The sequence below is a fragment of the Vanellus vanellus genome (genome assembly GCF_965231255.1).
Source record: "Vanellus vanellus genome assembly, chromosome: 4".
NCBI classification, from domain to species: domain Eukaryota; kingdom Metazoa; phylum Chordata; class Aves; order Charadriiformes; family Charadriidae; genus Vanellus; species Vanellus vanellus.
In genome coordinates this window covers 70,420,934-70,431,537 of record NC_138909.1, presented here as the reverse complement: position 1 = coordinate 70,431,537, position 10,604 = coordinate 70,420,934, and the positions used below count along the sequence as shown (strand labels likewise).

Sequence of the window (10,604 nt, the reverse complement as noted above, 5' to 3'; positions counted from 1 at the left end):
GTAAATGTTTTCCTGAAGACATTCTTAACAAAATTTTGGAGAAAAGTGAAGTATACTTGTTAAGAAAAACATTTTGATATGTAAGCTTTCAAATGTGTCTTAGAAATTATTTGCTCTTAATATACCCTTGACAGCCCTGGTGGAAATGTATGCTCAAAGGATATTTCCCCATTGAGAACATCCCTTACCGAATACAACCCAAGTATGTTGCTGAGGAGTCTTTAGTTGCATAGCATGTAAGAAGAATCAGATGAGTTGGAGCAGTTTTGAGAAGGCTGAGGCCAGGGAATAGAGACTTGAGAGTTCTGTCAAGTCATCGCACCATCACCTCATTAGAGGTCAGCATGACACCTGGCTGATCTGGGCTTTTTATGTCCCTTTTTGCTGTCTGTTTGCATCTCCTTGGTCTGTGCCGCAGTTCTGATGGAGACAACTCCCACTGGCTGCAATCTCAGTTTTCTTCTGATTGTCTTCCCAATAAAGGGAATGAGGATATCCAAAGGGGATAAATTCCTGCTCCCAGTTGGAGAAGGGTATCCATGAGTGCCAGTGTCCTGATGGAAAAAAGAATCAATGGATCTTGCAGTAGAAAGGACTTTACTGCATATTCTTGACAGTTTTTAAGAGGGGAAGACAGAGGAAGATCAGGAGGTGTCAGGAAGGGTCTAGAACTCACCTGACGCTTCAAGGAATACAAGAATTAAGAGTGCAAGGTTTTGACTGCTGCCTTCTTAGAGACTCCTGTGTTAGTAAGCGGGACAAAGTCTTTTGGCATTCCAGTGAAGGTCCATGGTTGAAAAGGTTTCCAATTTATCCATGGGAACTTAAAAGTAACTTTCTCTAGTTAATATGCCTTTCATCATCTGTGACATTGTCGTTAGTGTTGGTAGACTGAAAATATCTAATTAGTCTTGGAATGACATGTGGTTCATTCCTTAACTGAAATGTCTACGTATTGTGCTGATGGATGGTCGAAAAGTCTTAGAATTAGTCTGATCTAGGACGGCAAATAAATAAACATAGTGCAGAAGCAATCTTTGATGGCAACAGGAGTCCTTCTTAATGATTCTTGTGTAATTCAAACCCCAGCAGTTCCTCTCATACTAGAAGGGACATTTATTCTCTTAATTTTGCCATGATATGAACACATCTCAAATACAAGAGCAGTACAGTTCAGATTTAGAGAGCAATTAAATATCAGTATGTTTTCTGTTTCAGTTTTCTTTTCCAATTTCTTCTTTTGATGAAGTGCCTGCACCTGGAAATTCTTTTGCCATGGCAGTATCATTCAGCATTTCAGTTGCTGAAACATACTTACTTGGTGGGGAGAACGATTCCTTAAACAGTCAGTGTGCTGCTCTGTGCTAGTTTCCTGGAAGGTTAAGTGAACTGAGTTGTAGTGGAGTGGTGTGTCTTATTTCACTTTTATGTAAAAGCACTCATATTTTTCCAGATCAAGTATTTTTTTCTGGTTTCTGCAAATTAACATTGGCACTGTTAATTTTAGGGGAGGAAGAATGTGTTTTTTCCTCTTTACTTGCAGTCTTTGAATCTTAAAAGCTTGTGTATGAGAGGAGAGAAGGGGACATGATGTACCAGAAAAAAATAATTACATGAAACTTACTTGCTGAGACTGACTTTATGCTCTTCATGCTACCAAAAATATTACCAAATATCACAGCTTCCTCAGACTCTTTACAGCTTATATATCAGAGATAGAGTTGCTGTCATGAAGTAACTTATTTGTGGTCGTCTTAATGTGTTGGTTTCAAACAATTGCAGAGATAATAGTTTTAGGTAAAAATGCTATTGACAAGTCTGAACTGCTAGCTGGTATTTATAGAAAGAAAAGTGCAAAAACCGGGTATTGTTTGTCCCAGGAAAAGAGTAATAATTATCTAAAACTTCTTATATCTCAAGAAAAAAACTGAGCTACAGTATATGTATAAACTCAGCTGTCTGAATTTAAGACAGTTAAATGTTTCCGAAGTCTTATTGATGTTTGGTTGCTCATTTACTCAGTGCAGTTCTAGAAGAGTAACTGGAGTAAATTTACTTGGGTTTGCAATTTAAAGAAGGTGCAGGAAATATTGTTGTGAATTTTAAACAGTTAATCATGTTCATAAAGGATATTCACTGGAAAGGTGGATTAAGTTGAGAGTTCAGAAAATTATTTCACTTGAAAATTGCTTTGGAAAATGAATTTTGTAAGAGTAGTTGTGTTTCAGCATAGACTTAGGAAAAAAAAACTTCATAATCATAAATCAAAGGAAAATTAGCCTTTGTTGGTTTCAGTATGCTTGCCAAGTAGTACCATATCTCTAGTGTCCATAGTCAAAATTAAGTGGTAAGTAATATTTTTGCAAACTAGTCTATTTACAATAATCATCTAAATTTTTGAGAAATTAGCTAGTAAGTTTTAACAACTGCTGGATACATTTATTCATTGACATTGATTGTTTTAATGCTAAAATATAAAACTCTTTCCTTCTAGTACTGTTCCATTGGGATCTGATCAGATTCTTCTACGAGGAGCTCAGTTGAGAAATACTCAGTGGGTTCATGGAATAGTTGTCTATACAGGACATGACACAAAACTTATGCAGGTTTGTTACTTGAATTTTCTCTAAATCATCTCTTTTGTTACCTTATTATGCTGTTATATAGCCCAGAAAATCCTTTCAGAAAACATGGCCAAATTCAATATAGTAGTTAAAATGTCAGTAATAGAGCATCTTTCTTATGAAGTAAAACCAATAAAAATAAAGCAATTTCTTGTTATTATTAGTCACTTAGCCACAGAGTAGTTTTTTCACTAGTAAGCATATTGGCTGATTCTAGTTTGTAACCTGTGTTTTGAAAACTATTTTGTTAGCAAGTTGGATCATTATAGTTTGCCTGTTTATCTTTTTATTTTTGACTGCTCCTAAAACTGTCTTCTTGTGGAGCTTTCTTTCAAGTACAAAGGTAAGCATTCTTGTCAGAAAACAAAGTGAAACTTTACTTATTTGCGAAATGAGGAGGGAAGAGACCCATTCTCAGACTATTAAATTACTTTTCCTAGTGCTGTTTGAAATACCAAAATTGAGATGTGTTTGTGAGAAAAAAGAATGCTTTCAGATTGGTCATGCATGTCTCTTGTTTATTACTTTTCTGATTTGTAAAACAGTTATTTGAAAAAGTTTGTTTGTATTAGAAATTGTCTTCTATAGCACTGATAAGGTGTATGCACATTCATTTTTAATGTTTACTGTTAACTGTTGCTGTTACGAGTGTTCTGTGTGATTGTTTAAACTGCTTGTGACACAAATCTAAAGCTCTAATTCATGGATTCATAAGCTGCTGCTTTTTTTTTTCCTTTTGAGTGAAACAGTTATGCCATTATTGATGATGATATATCTGGAAGAATATTTAGAAAAGGATGCAGTGACACGTAACTTGAAAAGTGAGGACTGTTTGTACCTCTTCTAATATTTAATAGCCACTGTTGGGTTTTGTCTTTTGCAGAATTCAACAAGTCCACCTCTTAAGATGTCCAATGTGGAACGAATTACGAATATTCAGATTCTGATTCTGTTCTGCATCCTTATTGCCATGTCTTTGATCTGCTCTATTGGTTCAGCTATATGGAATCGAAGGCATACTGGAAGAGACTGGTATCTTGATCTAACCTGTAAGACGTAAAATAATACATTACTATTTTAGTGTTCAGTTGTCTTTCATATTTGGAAAGGAGGATGACTATCATCCTTTACACAGTGTGGTTTTTATCAGTCTTTCTTTATTGGCTGGTGACTAAAGTTATTAGGCTAGCTATATCACAGCAAGTATTAAATTTACCTTACTGTGCCATCTGAGCTCTTCCCAAATTCAGGAAGGGGAGCTTTGTTGTTCTACATCTTTCAGTCTCTACGTCTCTGCAGCTCAGCAAGGTCTATATCAGCATTCCACTGGCATAAACAGTCAGCTTCCTAGACATCAGACTAAAGCCATTTTCAGCTGTTACTGATGGATTACATCTAAAGCTGTAGTGACTTCTCTGAATTTTTAAGCTCCCTCCTCCCAGGAAATGATGCTTTGGCTTTATAATTTTTACTGTACAGGGATCTAACCTAATTATTGGCTGCCAACATCGGGTCTTAGCAACTTGCTCCTAAAGAAGATAAAACAGGCCCAAAAGATCTCATCTAACACATTATACTGGGCAGCTGTACTCACAGTGGATGCAAGGCGATGTGATGTGGGCCTTTATGGCAGCGTGCAACATACTGGCATCATTTGACACTCAATGAGAGAATTAGATTTACAGGAAGTTTTCATAAATATACTTTGTGGTCAATTATTCATGTTTTCAGAATTTCTTATGGTGGGCCTAGAGCCTTCTTTAATTAGGCAGTAGAAGTAGACTTTCTGCTCCTGAAGCAAGAGTCTTGAATACAAAGCTGATGAAGGTAATCATCAAAGTAGGGATTATGGAGTGGTTTGGTAAGTTTTTGGGTTGGTTTGTGGGTTTTTTTTTGGGGGGGGGGGAGGGGGAATATCTTAAAAATTTGATTTGAAGGCACTGTCCTAAAGTTTCTGTTGAACAAAAGTTGTTTGCATTTATGATGAACTTTTGTTTATTGGGAACCTTGCTTCTCTTTGTTTTGAAGCTGAGGAAGAAATTTTTTTTTTAAAAGGAAGAAACTTAACTTTCATGTCTCCATCTTGAGGTGGAAAAAAGTGAAATCATTAATGGAATATTGACAATTTCCAGTAATATCAAAGGGTAGCTTTAGATGTGCTTCGTGACTTGTTATTTTTCATCTGATTCTTCTTTTCAGTGCATTTTGGTTTGTTTTTTTTTTTTCTGGGAAATGTAAAAGTTTTCAGAATATAGTGTTTAGTATAGTAATGAAGAAGTTCAGAAGCTTTGGTTTTAGCGCTGAAAAAAGAAACATGAAATAGTGGCCATTGATATTTTGTGTGTTCTCCAAGTGATTGCACTTGTCAATTTGTTTTCTGATACATGCCTCATGATTAAATGAAATTGTGTTGGGTTTTGTAAGGTATGCCCTTTAAGGCTGCATTCACCTCACAGTAGTTCTTGTAACTGGTACTCTTAATATATAAGAAGCAATTTATTCCCCTTTATTTATTTAATTTTTATGTTGTAGTGAAACAGGTTGCCAGCAGTGCCCCATCTTTCTGAATGCCATTAGTGTTTAGTTAGAACGATCTGTTGCCTGTGGATGATTAAAAAAAAAAAAAAAGTGGTAATGTTAACAATAAATATCAGAATATTATTTTATTTACAGGTAGCAATAGGTATCAAACTTCATTTAATCTCAGTAGTCGTTATTGAGAATGTCAATGTCATGCTGAATGTTAGCTCTCTGGTCGTTTAGACTTGTACTTCGTTTCATGCTGGAATTTCTATTAATGAAAGTATCCAAAACCTGTTCTCTTGGGTCTTAAAATAGCAGCCAGATCCACATTTCATGGGCAGTGGAAACCTGTCTGAGGGTGTTTTTCTTTGAGAGCTCTGTGAATACAGACAGGCAGGCTACCTCTTTTGCCCTTTTGCTGTACTGGAGAGCAGACTGCTATTTCCCATTCACATCCTCTCTGAGGTGCTACTACTAGAGTTATCTAAAACTTTCAAAGGAAAATGTAGTATAAAACTGTATGTTACATATGTTAATATTCACATTTCCAGTTCTTTTAGAACTTTCATTACCACAACAACTCTCTAATTTCATCTCTTCTTTCCCTGTGGTGTGAATTTACCTTTTTCATAGTATTTTGTTGAGTTGGAGAGCAGGAACAGGAAGCGTGAGGGTGGATAGAGAAAAAATTAATTCCACTCCACATTTCCCCCTTTAAAAATACAAAATTATAAAATTTAGGGTTTAGAATTTGGTTGCTATATATAGCTATCCCCAGATTATTATCTTAAAAGGTAGCAAAAGATGGAATGGCTGGTAAGTTTGCTTTTCAGAAATTGGAGAAGATGGCAAAGATGTCTAAATTTGAACTCCACTTTATAATACAGATCCTTAACTCTTATGAAGGTCATAACTACAATATCACTTCTCAAGTTTCTTCTTAGACACAGAACACTTCAAAAATCATTTTAAAAGTTAAAGCAATACTCTGAATACACTTTATAGGCGTACTTTTAAGTATGGTCTTAAATGTTTTTATTTGCTTTGTTTTTTGGCAGATGGTGGAGCAAGCAACTTTGGATTGAATTTCTTGACTTTTATCATTCTCTTCAATAATCTTATTCCAATCAGTTTGTTGGTTACGCTAGAAGTTGTTAAATTTATCCAGGCGTATTTCATAAATTGGGTAAATATTATTTTTATAATATGCATTGACTTCTAAAATCAGGTGGTTCACATATAAGTGAAATGATGGATTGCTTGTCTGTGTATACATTTTTTCAGACTTTTTCTTAATGTGAATACCTAAGTATGCTGTTTGTTTATTATTACTGGAATCTAAGAAGGTAATAATAAATGGTTTTGTTTTAATGCTTTTATACCTGCACCAAATTGCTAAAAACATGTTTTTATGTGCTTTGTACTTTCTTATTATTAACATCCAGGTATCAGTTTTATCTAGAATGATCAGAAGAAACTGTTTTGCAGTGCAGTGGAGTCTTGTCCAGTTTCACTACTTCTTTCTAAGTGTAGCCCATGTTTTGGCGTTTTTATGTATTTTGCTGATTTTCCCACCACACCACCGTAGTTTAATGGGGATTTTTTTTTTTTACAAAGCCAGTGTCTGTTAGGATTATTTCTTACAAAATATATGAAGATCATTTTGGTGTCCTTAAATTTCTTTTCTTAGTGAATTAATAGAAAAAAAGGAGGGTTTACTCTGGTTGGGGTAGGGGTGAGGTATTCTCCTTAAAGCCTTGTAAGTGCTTTTAATAGTATGCCTTCAATTTTTCCATTTTTTCCAAATGTAAATTAATGATACCATTCTGAACTCTTTAATCTGATTCCTCAATCAAATGTGTGAAATAAATTTGTGTGAGATATGATGTCATGCAGATATAGATAAGTGTATGTAGCAGCAGTTGAAGTGTATGCTTTATTTTAAAATTTAAATCTTTTTGTGAGCATTCAGCTGGTTTAGATTTCTTCATTTCTTTTGTGCTATAGAACAAATTGACAAATACGAGAATGTAATGAGATTATTCCTTTATGTTCTGTGTTCTAAAATAAATACTCAACAAAGGCTGACCCATTTTGAATGTGTAGGCTGGCAACTGTCTACACAACAAATCCAAAAGATGTTTTTAACTTCTGTTCCCTTCCCATTTCACTTTGTGAGGAATTAGTTGTCTTTAATTTAAGTTAATCTGGAACTCTGGGCGTTTATTATCTTAATTATCTTTGTGTGTGCTTATCATATTGGTATGGAGAAGTTGGTTATCTGCAATCTGTTGCACTACATTGCCATACTTCACAATGCTTTAATCTTTTACTGTATTTAAAAATAAACTCTGGTTTACTTTTTTATTTTTTTAATAAGTAAATAACAAAAAAAACACCCACCACTTACAATGTACCCTACGCTTATTGTGTACTCTTAATTTATCTTCATGTTTTTATCTCAAGGTATATTTGTCTTGCTATTTAGAAATGACTGGTTGTGCATACAATACATAAATAGATAAGACTGACTTCTCTTTAAGTGTCACAATGTAGTATTTCTGTTTGCTGCTAAATCTATTTTAGATACGTGGATACAACCATTTTTCAATAATATAAATCACTGAAAATAAGCAGAGTAGAATCTCAAAGAATCATAGAGATTTTTGTTTTAAAGAGGAAATCTAATTTTTTCTGGGGACTCTTGGAAGCGATCTGATTATGTCTGTGGTTTCCCATGTTGAATTGTCATAAGTGGATAACTTATATTCCTGTTCAATCTGCTCTTCTGCACTTACCTTTTCTATTTATGTACTAGATTTTTTTTGTAATAAGTTATGAAAGGCTAATTTTTAAATATATATACTTTCTTTTGTCTGTAGGACATAGACATGCACTATGAACCTACGGACACTGCTGCGATGGCTCGTACTTCCAATCTCAATGAAGAACTTGGACAGGTAGAAAAAAGAATACTGGTTCTAAGTCTGTGTATTGAAAATTATTCATGTGGGTTTACAATCTAAATTATTAAAATGATGTGATGATTCATTAAAAAAAACTTATATTCTTGCCTTAGTCTTTGCTTAGTTCTATTCTTTTTTTGTCAGATATTTTTAAAAACACTTTGCAATATGTGGGAGTTAAATTTTTGAAACCGGTATTAAATGAACAAACACTGCTTTATGTATCAACGTGCATGTGGTGATCACAGAAGCTTGAAGCGTATCATTTACAAAATCAGAGGAATTCTGAGCATTAAGGCTGTCTGTGGCACAAACATTTAGTCTCTGTTTATACACTGTGATAGTGTGCATCTTCAGCATATCTCTTTTTTTTTTTTCAACAAACTCTCCCTTGCTCAGAAGAGACAGTGGTTGTGCTCTAGGCTTGAAATTGTGGTTGTATAAATTCCCTCTTTTTTTGCCACTGAAGATTGGAAGTAGTCAATGGAACAGGAGCTCACAGCTGAATTAAGCCCTGGAAATTTGGACTTAATTCTTCATTTTGCTTTAGACTTCTCTTCTTTTAATACTGTAAAATCAGTTAGGCTTTTTACAAGAGGTCACTCGTATATTCTTCATTTTATGGAAGTATGACTTTGTAGAAGTGTGTCTGGGGCACAGAACAAGTTTCCAGAAGCACTACACGTTATATTTGCTATTTCAACTAACTGTATTTGCAGTCTTCCTTTAAAAACGTGCTAAACATTATGTTTTCTGTTACACTGACTGGTGATGGTAAACTGATTCTGTGGAAAAAATACTATGTGCTCATTTAATTGAACTGTATTATACACGCAAAAATACAATTCTTGCATTTCCTAACCTAGAGGTTTTCCTAAGTAATTCTTTAGTTTTTTGCATGAGAAGGTAAAAGTTGTTTTTAGCTTTCAAAGAACAATAAATGATAACATAATCTTAGCCATGTAGCAACCAAGTCTTGGGGACTCATACTCAAGAGATCTGCCTTTTGGGAAAACAGTAGTTGCAGGTTACAATGTTCTAACATTGGTCTACACAGAGGAGGACAGGGCCTTTGCCTACTGGGTTTAAGGAGTATGTGCAGATAGCAGAAAAATTCATTCTCTTCCTGTCCTTAAAGGGGGGAGTACAAGAGAGTCTTGAATCTTAGCCTTCCTTCTGTCTCATTTTACACAAACTGTCTGGATGTTTTTTCCTCTCTGCAGTTAGTTTGTGTCCCAGACACATTAATTCTTTTTTACTTCAACAGTTCTTGCCTTCATTTCTTAAGCTTCTCATCGAAGTCTCCTTCACCATCAAGATCTAGTCAGACGTCTTGGGATCTCCACTTTCACTTTTCTGACAGATTATTAATTTGAGCAGATTTTTGTAGGGAGACCAAAGGAGACTGCTGACAAAAAGAGCAAGTGTCTTCTCTGAAGTACCTGAGGCCTGCAAATAATGAAGAGATTTCCCCCAAGAGATCTTCAGGTTTTAAGAAAGGCAAAACTTTGGTGCTTGAAAAAAAGGTTGAGTTTTATTAGCTGCAATTCCTGCTTTCCCATTCTGCCCACACACAAAAAAAATACAGTTTGAGCCATAAACCTGGCATGGAAGATTTCTTCTAACTGCTCGTTTGGCTAAGTCATAATCCCTCAGAATCAGAATCTTTAAATAGGAGATCCTGAGTAAATTTTACTAATACATAGCCGTATTACCTCCATGTATAATGCAGTTAATTCCTAATGAAGAACACGGTGAATTTTTTTTAATGAGAAATAAATTTTAATGAATTAAAGTTGATTTGTTTATCTTTCACTAATAGAGCCTTTGTTCAATCACAAACCACTTCATTTCTTCACATATGAACTTTTTTCTTTAGATTTGAACTAAAATTAAATATATCACAGATCTATGTATTTCAGCTTTAATTTTTAAAATACTTTAACTAGTAGTTTCTGGAGAAGAAGGCTTTATAATGTTAGGAAAATAAGAGACCTGGAGTTAGGTAGAAAGGAATGTATTTTTTTTCTATTCCTGCAACTTGGCACTTCTGAACTGTTCATTTTTTACTAACGTTTTGGTTTGAAGAATATATTTCTATGTCAAAAAGAGGGGTTTAGAAATGCATATTGATACTTTTCTTTTACTGTATTGCCTTCTGTCAGAAATGGAATATTTTGCTGGCAGAGCCATTGGTCTTCACTAGTTTCTTGCATTTCAGTAATATGAGGGAGAGTTAAGTATATCACCATGCTCTGAAGCAAGCTTAAGCTTCCTGACATCTCAGTTCATTGAAATGGGTATCAATACTGTGCATCTGTCACCACGCGCTGTATGGTGTGTTTTTTTTCTATAAACTATGAAGATTGCAGAACTGGTAAAAATATTTAGTGTTGATAATCATGAATTGTACTAGTAAATAACTGCTGAATGTTAATGTATAATAAGTTTATCATTCATTTAGGTCAAATACATATTTTCTGACAAAACG

General features: G+C 34.5%; 1 long non-coding RNA gene across 1 annotated transcript; it reads left to right on the top strand.

Annotated features, from left to right (window-relative positions):
- The first annotated feature begins 3,597 nt into the window (after positions 1 to 3,597).
- On the top strand, positions 3,598 to 8,056 carry LOC309670967. Its single transcript, XR_014269083.1, has 3 exons — positions 3,598 to 3,673; positions 6,206 to 6,333; positions 8,030 to 8,056. It is a non-coding gene; the product is annotated as an uncharacterized lncRNA (long non-coding RNA).
- The last annotated feature ends 2,548 nt before the right edge of the window (positions 8,057 to 10,604 follow it).